Source organism: Talpa occidentalis, unplaced genomic scaffold, assembly GCF_014898055.3.
Source record: "Talpa occidentalis isolate TD23 unplaced genomic scaffold, MPIMG_talOcc4v2.1 talOcc4.8, whole genome shotgun sequence".
NCBI classification, from domain to species: Eukaryota; Metazoa; Chordata; class Mammalia; order Eulipotyphla; family Talpidae; genus Talpa; species Talpa occidentalis.
The window spans coordinates 61,064,635-61,078,321 of record NW_023605194.1 but is presented as its reverse complement, the minus strand read 5'-3'; the positions used below and the strand labels follow the sequence as shown (position 1 = coordinate 61,078,321).

Here is a 13,687-nt window from a genome sequence, read left to right as displayed (position 1 = left end):
CCCAGGGATTAAAGACAATGCTATCAAGCTATCAGCAGCCACTGCAGCTTGAGTTAGATCCAGGGAGCAACTCACATGGTGCAGCAGACCTCTCCTGCCTCTCCTGCTGCTCCCCTCAGCAGTGTATTTCAGTACATCTGCCTGTTGGCTCCCCACTCGGTCTCTGGTGAATCCTCTCACTGCCCGCACCTCTGGCTTACACCCCAGTTCTTGTATGTGTAAATAAATAAATCTTTAAAAACAAAACAACAACAAAAACAAAAATTCCTTCAGAGGGTCTTTAGCATGTCAGTTAAAAAACATTTCTGGAGCTGGATGGTTTGCTTTCAAATTTTGCTTTGTAGCTTACCAGTTGTGAGATCTTTGGCAAGTTCCTTAATCTCTCTGTATCCCAGGTAATTTATCTTTAAAATGGGGTAAATAGGGCCTTCTTGGTCTTACAAGGGGTTAAGCACGGCACTATGAAGCAATCCACAGCCTCTGTAGCACGTGTTCAATCCCTGGCCAGGGAGCAACCCACATGACGCAGCAGACCTCTCCTGACTCGTCCACGGCTCCCCTCAGCAGTGTACTTCAGTCAATCTGCCTGTTCTATTCCCCACTCTGTCTCTGGTGAATCCTCTTACCCTCTCACATCTCTGGTCTATACCCCAGCTCTTGTATGCATAAATAAAGAAATGTTAAAAAAATAAAATAAAATGGGGTATATAATAATACTTCATTAGGTTTTTATAAGGATTAAGTGAGATTAAATATATATTCAGTTGATCCATAAACAACACAAGAATGCACTGTGTGGATCCACAGAGAGCTTAAATAAACTTAATTTGCCTTTGAGTCACTTTAGAGTCCAGGTTTGATAATGAAATAGTCTAGTCATCTTGACCTGCCACCTGCTTCTCTTAAGTCACATGGCCAACATTGTGACATGAGCAAGACTGTCCACAACCTCCTTTTTCCACCCATTCAATGTTCTGTGGGGGCATAGTTCAGGACATGTCACCTACCCCATAGATAAGATTCTTGAATAATGTCTGCTACAAACTAGAAGGATGCTAGTCTCCGCTGAACTGTGCAAAGAACAAACCACCGCAGGCTTTTCCAGAACCAGTCTTGTTCACAGTTGTTAAAAGGTACAGTAATGCTTAGAATCACAATTTCATATGAATTCTCTAGCTTAAGGCCTGACAACTTTCAACTACATCTGTTTTTACTTCAATGAAGTTATGCCCATTTCCACGAACGTTTCTCAGAAGTTAAAAAAAAATTAGTAAATCTTTATACTTCTTACATTGCTTAGCGCAGACTTTTTATTTATCAGGTAGATGCTCAGTTAAGTATTTATAAGCTTAATGAACAAAAGACAACAAACAAAAGCAAAATTTGGGGTTTTTTTTAAAGATTTATTTATTTATGCATATAAGAGCTGGGATACAGGCCAGAGATGTGTGTGTGTGTGTGTGTGTGTGTGTGTGTGTGTGTGTGTGAGTATGTGTATGAGAGAGGATTCACCAGAGACAGAGTGGGGAGCAGAACAGGCAGATTGACTGAAATACACTGCTGAGGGGAGCAGAGGGTGAGACAGGAGAGGTCTGCTGCACCATGTGGGTTTCTCCCTGGCTGGCCGGGGATCAAATTCATGCTGTGTATGCTTCATAGAGTGGTGCTTAACCCCTTGCGCCACCAGGGAGGCCCAACAAAAGCAAAATTTGAAAGCAAATCATCCAGCTCCAGAAATGGTTTTTAACTGACATGCTAAAGACCCTCTGAAGGAATTTTGATCCAAGTATCCATAGTTAAGTAACTCTTCTTTCAGGAAATGGTTTGTAGAGAAAGAAGTGAAAAGTGACTCAGGTTAAGTGTTTTTGATAAAGTAACACCAAGAGTGTCTGACTAGGGCCTCCACGGTGGCCCAGCGGTTGAGCGCTGAGTTGCGAAGCTGCTCGCGGCCTCTGCGGCGCCGGTTCGATCCCCGGCTGCTCCCCGGCCACCAGAGGAGGGTCCCACATGGCGCGCAGACCTCTCCTGCCACCCGCTGCTCCCCTCAGCAGTGTACTTCGGCCCTTCTGCCTGCTCTGCTCCCCGCTCTGGCTCTGGTGAATTCTCTCACCCTCCCGCGCTTCTGACTGTACCCAGTGCATGTATAAACAAAAATGAACAAACAAATAAATAAATAAAAACATGCCTCTATTTAAAAAAAAAAAAAAAAAGAGTGTCTGACTAAAGAAATGTTTAAAGTCTGTGCTACAAAATAAATAGATAGGGCCTCCCCGGTGGCGCAGTGGTTGAGCGCTGGGTTGCGAAGCTGCCCGCGGCCTCTGCGGCGCCGGTTCGATCCCCGGCTGCTCCCCGGCCACCGGAGGAGGGTTCCACATGGCGCGCAGACCTCTCCTGCCGCCCGCTGCTCCCCTCAGCAGTGTACCTCGGTCCTTCTGCCTGCTCTGCTCCCCGCTCTGGCTCTGGTGAATTCTCTCACCCTCCCGCGCTTCTGACTGTACCCAGTGCATGTATAAACAAAACAAACAAACAAATAAATAAATAAATAACATGCCTCTATATATAAAAATAAATAAAAAAAAAATAAATAGATAAATAAATAAATAAATAAATAAATAAAGTCTGTGCTACAAAGGGAAAAATGGAGTAACAGGAAAGTATTAAATGTAGCGAAAGTATTTACATACTTTTATAAATACGTACTATATCTTTTTAACTGGGTATAATCCTTGGCTAATATCATTCACATATGAATTACCATGTTAAGTTATATAATTCTTTTCTTTCTATACTTTAATATGGGATATAATCTGGAAAGACCTTATTCATTATTTCTATCTTTGTGTCAAAAAGGGAATATTAATAGAGGAAATATCAGACTTAGTTAATACTTTGTGTGCAATAAAGAGAAAGGTATATGACACCTTGTTAATTACAGCCCACATATTTTATGTATTTTTCCCTCAGCTGTAGCGCAAATAGTAACAAACTATAGAAATGATCCCTGAAAGTATAGTCTTAGCTCAAGCACAAATAGCTAAAATTTTCCAATAAATAGACTCCTAATTTTATTCAAGAAGCTAGTTTCTCTTTCAAACAAGTTCTTTTTTCTTTTAGATATATTTATTTATTATTGCTTCTCGGCCTTTTGGCTAAGATCATTTATGCATACAAGAACTGGGGTGTTGGCCAGAGATCGGGGGGGGGGTGAGAGGACCCACCAGAGACAGAATGGGGAGCAGAATAAACAGATCTACTGAAATACACTGCTGAGGGGAACAGCGGGCAAGACAGGAGAGGTCTGCTGTGCCATGTGGGTCAGCTCCCTGGCCAGGAATCAAACTCATGCTTCAAGCACAGTGGCTGGTAATAGCTTGATAGCACTGACACATTATCCCCTGTGCCACCAGGGAGGCCCAAGTGTGAGATTTTTTAAAAAGGACATAAAACTTGTTTCTCTTAATGAAAGTAGCAAATGAAAACATAAGTAGATATAAATTTCTGTCTGTATGGCTACCAGTTAGAACATAATTCATGAGAATCTGAGTTTTCAGAATTGTTACTGATGGATACATTCCTAAAAAGTGCTATATTAGATAAAACCATCATTGATAAGTTCAAGATTTCACAGAAAATAGGGAATTCACAAGAGAATAAAACAGTAAGATAGAAATAGGTAATAAAGCAGAAATAAAGCAGAAACGAATCTTTACCCGTAGTTGTTCATGAGCTCATAGTTTGAAAGACAAGATCTGCTAAGAAAGATACGGTTTATTTTATATTAACCACATTTCTTTTTTTTCAATTCTTGAAACAGACTTTATTGTACTGATACTCAATGTATTCTTGCACACTCAAATCAGAACAAATCACAGAATCTTGGAATTAGGAAGCTGGCAGAGCTATCTAAGTTTCAGAGTGTAACAGGGTGGTCCCCAGGAAAGGGGGACCCAAGGGAAGGTGGAGCTGAGCAGGGAGAGAAGAAGCTGCAGAGGAGACTGAGGAAGGAAGTAGGATGGAGACAGAAGGAGACCTAGAGGAGGCACATGGAGCCTAGAGACACGTGAAGAAACTGCGTTTGTCTTTTGGTCGTGGACTGGGTGATACAGATGTGGGTGAGACCCGTGGGGAGGTGACAATGGCAGCTTTTATCTTGATGTTGATTTTGCTCTTTTCCTTCCGGGCTTGTCTGGTTGTTTCTGACCCTTTTCTGTGGGTCCCCACTGGAAGATGCTTTAGACTTGTGGCAGGCTTTGGGGCCTTGCTCTGGGCCAATCCCATTTGGATGGAGTTTTACCCACGAGGGGATGGGTAACTTTGGGTGCTTGATTTAGAAACTAAATTCTTTGCCTTTCCTGTATTGTTTCCTAGTTGTATTAAAGTTCCTTCCCATTAAAGTCTCATATGTTTTGTGTTGATGCAGCAGATGGCAGAACCCATTTAGAATAGGCAGGTTTGCGGGGTTTGGGCTGCCCCTCTCCCTGCCCTGTAACAAGAGGAAGAAATCCAGAAAGACTGCCTAATATGTGACAGCTCGTTAGCTGCCCCATTTATTGCTGTTATAATTTAGAACTTCCTGGGGTCTCCCTGGTGGTGTAGGGGTTAAGTCTCAGTGCTGCTCTCACTGCTGTGGCCCGAGTTCCATGCCCTGGCCAGGGAGCATAACCCACATATGGTGCAGCAGACCTCTCTTGTCTTGTCCGCTGCACCCCTCAGCAGTGTATTTCAGTCAATCTGTCTGTTCCGGTCCCCACTCTGTCTCTGGTGGGTCCTCTCACCCCTCCCCCACCTCTGGCCTGCACCCCATAAATGAATGGAAATAAATCTTTAAAAAAAATTAGAATTTCTTAAACACCGTTACTCAACAACTCACATCCTCAAGCGATTTTTTTTTTTTTTTGAGATTTATTTATTGATTGATACAAGCACTGGGTACAGTCAGAAGCGCGGGGAGGGTGAGAGAATTCACCAGAGCCAGAGCAGGGTGCAGAACAGGCAGAAGGACTGAAGTACACTGCTGAGGGGAGCAGCGGACAGCAGGAGAGGTCTGCGCGCCATGTGGGACCCTCGCCCGTTGTTCTTCACCTATTTGACACTCTGTACTTGGCAACACTTTCCTGTGTTGGGTACAGAAAAAGAATTTGGGGATAATCATTAAAATGGAATATCATGGGCCTTACCTTCCTCTTGAATGAGGAAATGGAGGCCCTTGCAGAGATTTTTAGTTGTCTTCTGGTTTTGGCCTATGAGGTCATGTGCTGGAAATCTTTATGATTCACTCAACTGAAATTATATGATTATTCATTCTCCCCACAAAACCACAAACAAAAAAGAATCACTGTTATTTTATGACTTTAGACACCACTCATTTAAACTGTCTCCCTGTTTATTTCATTTAGTCTTAAGGAAGGGAAGGGGAGAGGGCCCTTGAATACAAGCCTGTGAGGACATGATAATAGACTATGGAAAGCCAGTTTCTCAAGCACCAGGATTAGATGAAGGATGATGTGGAATGTGGAAGGAGGAACACTGTCCAGCCAGAGGTTCAAGAATGTCAATACAAAATTCTAAAGCTGCTTTCAGCTTGTTAAGAAGCATTAGCATCTCTACAGCTTTTTGCAAACCACCACAAGGGAAGAAAACACTGCGGGGGAGTCAGCCTCTTTGTCTCCTTTCTTTCCTATTCTCTTTCTCATTCCTCGTTTACCTGAGAACTCAGAAGACATAAAGAAATGGGTGTGGGGCAGGCCTCTGGAATTGGGCCCTATTCAAGCACTCAAAGCTCTCAAAATTATTCCAGTATTGGGCCTCCCCGGTGGCGCAGCGGTTGAGCGCTGGGTTGCGAAGCTGCCCGCGGCCTCTGCGGCGCCGGTTCGATCCCCGGCTGCTCCCCGGCCACCGGAGGAGGATCCCACATGGCGCGCAGACCTCTCCTGCCACCCGCTGCTCCCCTCAGCAGTGTACTTCAGCCCTTCTGCCTGCTCTGCTCCCCGCTCTGGCTCTGGTGAATTCTCTCACCCTCCCGCGCTTCTGACTGTACCCAGTGCATGTATAAACAAAACAAACAAATATAATAAATAAATAAATAAAAACATGCCTCTATAAAAAAAAAAAAAACTATAAAAAAAAAAAATAAAAAAAAAAAATTATTCCAGTATTTAAATGTAATAAAACAACAGACTAGAAAGTAGAAAGGTTTGTGAAACTCTATCAGGTATACTACTTGAAGTTGAATGGGACTTTGAGTACTGCCAAAGCAATATACTTAATTTGTTTCCTGCACTTCTGTAACTCAAGTTACAGTCTTGCCTTCTCTTTTCTTTACCCCTTTGTGTCGCTATTCTGGTTCCAGAAACACTGGCAATAAAAAGATGGGGAGTGAGATTTTTATGTTAGCTTGCTAGTACAACTACCACTGGGCCACTCTAAAGCAAAAGAAGATCTAGTAGATATTTCATTCTTGTATATCTAACACCACCAAGCTTTGCCCTTAACTGTGCCTTTGGAAGCTGTGCAGTCAGTCTCTGCACAGATATATATATATATATATATAAAGATTTATTTATTTATACTGTTGTTGCAGAAATAAATTCTAGCCTTTTACCCAGGTGGGGGAAGAACAAGCAGTGCTTTAGGAATGGTAAGGTCAGGAAAGCTTTATTACTCACACATGAGGTCCCAGACCTGGGTCATCCCGTAAGGTCTGAGCCCTAGTCTAGAGACAAAGAGTTTCTTTATACACAACCACTTTACATTGATAAAGTTGGTTAGTAAGCATACAAATTTTTTTTTTTTTTTTTAATAGAGGCATGTTTTATTTATTTATTTATTTGTTTGTTTGTTTTGTTTATACATGCACTGGGTACAGTCAGAAGCACGGGAGGGTGAGAGAATTCACCAGAGCCAGAGCGGGGAGCAGAGCAGGCAGAAGGACCGAAGTACACTGCTGAGGGGAGCAGCGGGCGGCAGGAGAGGTCGCGCCATGTGGGACCCTCCTCTGGTGGCCGGGGAGCAGCCAGGGATCGAACTGGCGCCGCAGAGGCCGCGGGCAGCTTCGCAACCCAGCGCTCAACCGCTGCGCCACCGGGGAGGCCCAGCATACAAATTCTTGATAAAGGAAAAGGGGAAGTATACGGATCTTCCAGGATGGCCTAGGAGATCAATCAGCCTAGCAGGCTGCCAGACCTTGTTTAGATATGCTTATGAAGGAAGGAAACTTATTATTTACTTTACATTTCCAGGTCTATGACTCTTTAACAGGGAAAGATTTCTTTTTCTTAGCAGTTCCCTGTCAATACATACCAGAACTGGGGTACAGGCCAGAGGTGTGGGGAATGAGAGGATTCACCAGAGACAGAGTGGGGAACAGAATAGGCAGATTGACTAAAATACATTGCTGAGGGAAGCAGTGGGCGAGTCAGGAGAGGTCTGCTGTGCCATGTGGGTATTTCCCTGGTTGGGGATCAAACTTGAGTTGCAGTGGCTGTGAATAGCTTCAGACGTTGTGTCTTAACCCCTTGCACCACCTGGGAGGCCCATGAACAGGATATTTCTTTTGCTTAATAAAACTCCCTGAATTTTAGAAGGGTTTCCATGAGTTAAACCTGGGGAATATATATATATATATATACATACATTTTTTTTTTAGCATGTTGTTCTCAACTGAGTAATTTTTATACAAATGGTAGCAGCTCTGATGTTATAATAGCCCCAAAGGGAAATAAGCAGTTTGTACTTTGCAAAGAAAAGACATACAAAGTTTGGACTGCTAAAATCTCAAATCTGGCTCAGCATCTTTCATCCATTGCACTAATTTTTTTTTTTAAAGATTTATTTATTTATTTATACAAGCACTGGGTACAGTCAGAAGTGCGGGAGGGTAAGAGAATTCACCAGAGCCAGAGTGGGGAACAGAACAGGCAGACGACGAAATACATTGCAGAGAGGAGCAGCGGGCGCAGCAGGATAGGTCTGCGTGCCATGTGGGACCCTCGCCGGTGGCCGGGGATAGAACTAGGCGCTGCAGAGGCTGCAGGCAGCTTTGCAGCCCAGTGCTCAACCGCTGCGCCACCAGGGGTGGCCCTGCACTAATTTCTTTTTCTTGTGCAAAACCTTCTCAACAATCTGAGTAAGGTAGTTTTCCTTAAACAGACAATGAATGGGGATGAAATATAGGCTAAATCTCTACCTTTAAAATAAATCAACACCTTTTTGAGAGTTGCATTTTTATATGATATTTCAGTCTTTAGAATCCCATGAACAAGTACTGTAAGTTCAGTAAATGACAGTTATTAGATATATAAGAACAACAGCCAATATTAGTGGGGGTCTTCATAGATTGATCAATATTTTTTTTTTCACAAGATCCATAAGGTTTTTTTTTTACAGATTTATTTATTTATGCATACAAGAGCTTGTGTACAGGGCAGAAATGCGGGGGTGGGGAGATGAGAAGATTCACCAGAGACAGAATGGGGAACAGAACAGCAGACTGACTGAAATACACTGCTGAGGGAAGTAGCAGGCAAGTCAGGAGAGGTCTGCTGCGCCATGTGGGTAGCTCCCTGGCCAGCTGGGGATAGAACTCGTGCTGCAGAGGCTGCAGATTGCTCATAGTGCGGTGCTTAACCCCTTGCACCACCAGGGAGACCCCACTGATCAATATTTTAAATTTAATTACCTGGGGTTCATAAGGATTTAATCTTACAGGTTTTATATAACTCTCATAAATGGTTTATAGACGACTGATCAGTAAGACTCAGCCTGAAGGGTTTACTATGATGTAAAGTGAGAGAACCAAGAGGTCAAAGAGACAGCCAGGTCTGGTCTCTCCACAAGTTAGAGAAGATAAAGTACTTTCTGGCTGAAAATTGAGAAGTTAAGTTCTCATGCAAACACAGCAGAGAAATGAAGGCATCCTTATTCATACAAACTTCTAGAAATGAGAGGATATCACTTCATAGAATAATGAAATATCATCTGAGATATTACACTAGGATGTTTATTGAGCACCTCGTGCCAGGCATTGAGCTCAGCATTTTACCTGTTTTGTCTCATTTTAACTTTCTTTTAAAAAAAAAAAATATTTTTAAAGGGGTGGGGCAGGGTGTGTGTGTGAGAGGATTCACCAGAGACAGAGTGGGGAGCAGAACAGGGGATCTATTGAAATACAGCAGCAGGCAAGACAGGAAAGATCTGCTGGGCCATGGGTTAGCTCCCTGGCCAGTGATCAAATTCATGCCTCCTGCACAGTGGCTGGTGATAACTTGATAGCAGCGAGACTTTATCCCCTGCACTATCAGGGAGGTTCTCATTTTAACTGTCAATGCAACTCCACGACATGTGTACTGACATACATATAACATGTATACATTATGTGTTATTATTGGCCTCCCCATGTTAAAGATGAGGAAATTTAGGCTTAGAAGGTTTAATAAGTAGCCCAGTGTCATAGAATTGATCTCAAATTCAAATTTCTTTTTTTGAATTTTTTTTTTTAGTCATCTCTTGTTTTTCTTTTTTTTTTTTAATTTATTTGTTTGTTTGTTTGTTTCTTTGTTTTGTTTATACATGCACTGGGTACAGTCAGAAGCGCGGGAGGGTGAGAGAATTCACCAGAGCCAGAGCGGGGAGCAGAGCAGGCAGAAGGACCGAAGTACACTGCTGAGGGGAGCAGGAGGTGGCAGGAGAGGTCTGCGCGCCACGTGGGACCCCCCTCCGGTGGCCGGGGAGCAGCCGGGGATCGAACTGGTGCCGCAGAGGCCGCGGGCAGCTTCGCAACCCAGCGCTCAACCGCTGCGCCACCGGGGAGGCCCATCTCTTGTTTTTCTTAAGATTTATTTATTTATACAAGAACCTGGTACAGGCCAGATGCACGGGAGGGTGAGGGTATTCACCAGAGACAGAGCTGGGAACAGAACAGGCAGACTGACGAAATACACTGCTGAGGGGAGCAATGGGCAAGACAGGAGAGGTCTGCTGCACCATGGGGGAGTCTCGCCGGCCGGGATCAAACCCGCACTGCAGAGGCTGCGGACAGCTTCACAGCGCACCGCTCAACCGCCACCAGGGAACCCCATAGAATTATTTTTTCTAAAGATTTATTTTTGCATACAAGAACTGGGGTACAGGCCAGAGGTGCAAGAGGATGAGAGTATTCACCAGAGACAGAGCAGGGAGCAGAACAGGCAGGTTGACTGAAATACACTGCTGAAGGGAACAGCGGGCAAGACAGAAGAGGTCTGCTGTGCCTGTGGGTGTCTCCCTGGCTGGTCGGGGATCGAACCCACACTACAGAAGCTGTGGACAGCTTCATAGCTTTGCTCTCAACCCCCTGTGCCACCAGGGAGGCCCTCAAATTCAATTTAGATCTGTGTCTCTTAGTTTCTTAAATCTTTTTTTTTTTTTTAAGATTTGTTTATGCATACATGAACTGGGGCACAGGCCAGAGGTAGGTGTGTGGGGGTGAGAAGACTCACCAGAGACAGAGTGGGGAACAGAACAGGCAGATTTACCAAAGTACACTGCTGAGGGGAGCAGCGGGTGTGTCAGGAGAGGTCTGCTACCTCATATGGGTTGCTCCCTGGCCGGCCAGGGGAATCGAACTAATGCTGTAGAGGCTGTGGAAGCTTCATAGGTTGCATCTTAACCCCTTGCACCACCAGGGAGGTCCAGTTTCTTAAATCTTATGGATACCACGCCTCATTCTAAAGAGTTGTCTCTGATGGACACATTTGCAATAGACCTGTCATGACAGGGTAATAATATAATTATCAAAGTAATATGGTTTTCCCAAGTCCTATCTTTGCATGTTTGTTTTACTTTCTCCTTTTCCCCCCATGGTTAAATCTATAGAAAAGGGGCCTGAAATGCACATCAGATATGTCAGATTTAAAGAAAAAAATCAATTAAAACTTTTTTTTTTTTAGGGCCTCCCTGGTGGCGCGGCGGTTGAGCACTGGGTTGCAAAGCTGCCAGCAGCATCTGCCGCACCGGGGTTCGATCCCCAGCTGCTCCCCGGCCACCGGAGAAGGGTCCCGCATGGCGCACAGACCTCTCCTGCCGCCCGCTGCTCCTCTCAGCAGTGTACTTCGTCAGTCTGCATGCTCTGGCTCTGGTGAATTCTCTCACCCTCCCACGCTTCTGACTGTACCCAGTGCATGTATAAATAAACAAAACAAACAAACAAACAAATAAATAAAAATACATGCCTCTTAAAAAAAAACAAAAACAAAAACTTTTTTTTTTAAAGATTTATTTAGGGGCCTCCCCGGTGGCGCAGCGGTTGAGCGCTGGGTTGCGAAGCTGCCCGCGGCCTCTGCGGTGCCGGTTCGATCCCTGGCTGCTCCCCGGCCACCGGAGGAGGGTCCCACATGGCGTGCAGACCTCTCCTGCCGCCCGCTGCTCCCCTCAGCAGTGTACTTCGGTCCTTCTGCCTGCTCTGCTCCCCACTATGGCTCTGGTGAATTCTCTCACCCTCCCGCGCTTCTGACTGTACCCAGTGCATGTATAAACAAAAACAAACAAACAAACCAGCAAACAAATAAATAAAGCATGCCTCTATAAAAAAAAAAAAAAAAAAAAAAATTAAAGATTTATTTATTTATGCATACAAGAACTGGGGTGTAGGCCAGAGGTGCAGGAGGGCCAGGGACTCATCAGAGACAGAGTGGGAAGCAGAACAAGTGGATTGACTGAAATACACCACTGAGGGGGGTAGCGGGTGGGCAGGAGAGGCCTGCTGAGCCATATGGGTCACCTCCTTGGCCGGAGATCAAACCAGTGCAGCAGTGGCTGTGGATACCTTCATAGTACTGCGACTTAGCCCCCTATGCCACCAGGGAGGCCCTGGATTAAAATATTTTCTAAGTCTTTCTTATGTTTCAGGCATCCTCTCTTCTCAAGAAGTTCAAATGTGATAGGAGAACAAAGAAACTTAAATTCCAATTATAATTCTGTGAGATGGGTACTATGTTAGTGCTAAGTACAGTGAATTATGGGGGCTAACAGAATAGACAATGATTTTAGTATAGTTGTTGTAGAAAATAAAAGATCATGTTCTTGTCCATTTTAGTCCCAGATAAGTTTCAAGGTTACAAGTTATTCTGACCAACAGAGAAACAAGAAGGTGGTGATGGAGGTTTTGTGCAATCTTATCGTTTAAATGTTAAATACCAGTGCAGCAGATTATTTTCTAAATTCTTTCAAGGGCATATTCCTAGAATTAGGTAAATGAGAGTGAGCAAATGACCTACTTACATAAAAAAAAAAAAATGCTCCAGGTTATAAAAGATGGAAAGCCAAGTGCATATCAAAAACCACAGCATCTGGTCTTCTTTTATGCCTCATCTATCAATCTGTTGTTACAGGAATTGAGAATTAATGTTTCAACTACTGTTTCTTCTTTTTGGCTCATAAATCTATACCTTTGTTATTTTTTTCAAGTCCTTCCCATCACCTCTCCCATTTGAAAAACTGCATAGAAGGGCTTTTATTTATTTTTTTAAAAAGATTTATTTATTTATGCATACAAGAACTGGGGTACAGGCCAGAGGTGTGGGGGGTGAGAGGATTCACCAGAGACACAGTGGGGAACAGAACAGGCAGATTGACTGAAATACACTGCTGAGGGGAGCAGCAGGCGAGTCAGGAGAGGTCTGCTGCACCATGTGGGTATCTCCCTGGCTGGGGATCAAACTTATGTTGCAGTGGCTGTGGATAGCTTCATAGGTTGTGTCTTAACCCCTTGAGCCATTGGGGAGGCCCAGAAGGGCATTTATGAAAGACCTAAATGAATCCTTGGGAGACTCCACTTTATCTACATCTTAAAACTTTTGCTAATAAGGGGGTAGTAAGATTAGACATCTTCCCAAGCAATTCCCTATCTTAATCAATGCTTGAACAGGTATTTTTTTTAAGATTTATTTTTTTTTTATTTATACAAGAATTGGGGTACAGGCCAGAGGCACAGAAGGGTGAGAGGATTCACCAGAGACAGAGTGGGGAGCAGAACAGGCAGATGGACCCAAGACACTGCTCAGGGGAGCAGCAGGTGAGGCAGCAAGGTCTGCCATGCCATGTGGGTATCTCCCTGTCTAGGGATCGAACTCATGTTGCAGTGGCTGCAGATAACTTCATAGGTTGCATCTTAACACCTTGCGCCACAGGGAGGCTCTGAACAGGATATTTTCAATAAAGCTGGCCTCCCTGGTGGCGCAAAGGATTAAGATGCAACCTATGAAGCTATCCACAGCCACTGCAGCACGAGTTCAATCCCCAGCTAGGGAGCTACCCACATGGCGCAGCGGACCTCTCCTGTCTCCCCTCAGTAGTGTATTTCAGTACATCTGCCTGTTCTGTTCCCCAATCTGTCTCTGATGAATACTCTCACCCCCACCCTGCACCTCTGGCCTGTACCCTATTTCTTGTATGCATAAATAAATAAATCTTTAAAAAAAAAAAAAGCTGGGCCTTCCCAGTGGTGCAGTGGATTGAGTGCAGAGCTGTGAAGCTGTCCACAGCTTCTGCAGCGTGGGTTTGATTCCCGGCTGGCCAGAGAGATACCCACATGGCACGGCAGACCTCTCCTATCTAGGCCGCTTCTCCCTTCAGCAGTGTTTTCAGTCCATCTGCCTCTTCTGCTCCCTGCAGAAGATTGTGAAGTCACATGTGAAGTCACTTGTGAAGTCAC

At 44.3% G+C, this 13,687-nt stretch overlaps 1 protein-coding gene and 1 pseudogene across 1 annotated transcript in view; one reads left to right on the top strand and one right to left on the bottom strand.

Moving 5' to 3' along the window:
* Positions 1 to 965: 965 nt before the first annotated feature.
* Positions 966 to 13,687, top strand: part of ATAD1 (ATPase family AAA domain containing 1) — a 67,944-nt gene continuing 55,222 nt past the window's right edge. Inside the window, exon 1 of the mRNA XM_037496059.2 lies at positions 966 to 1,133. The gene's annotated coding sequence lies outside the window, so the exon portion shown is untranslated. The remainder of the gene's footprint in view (positions 1,134 to 13,687) is intronic.
* On the bottom strand, positions 2,929 to 3,017 carry LOC119234993 (small nucleolar RNA U3; annotated as a pseudogene).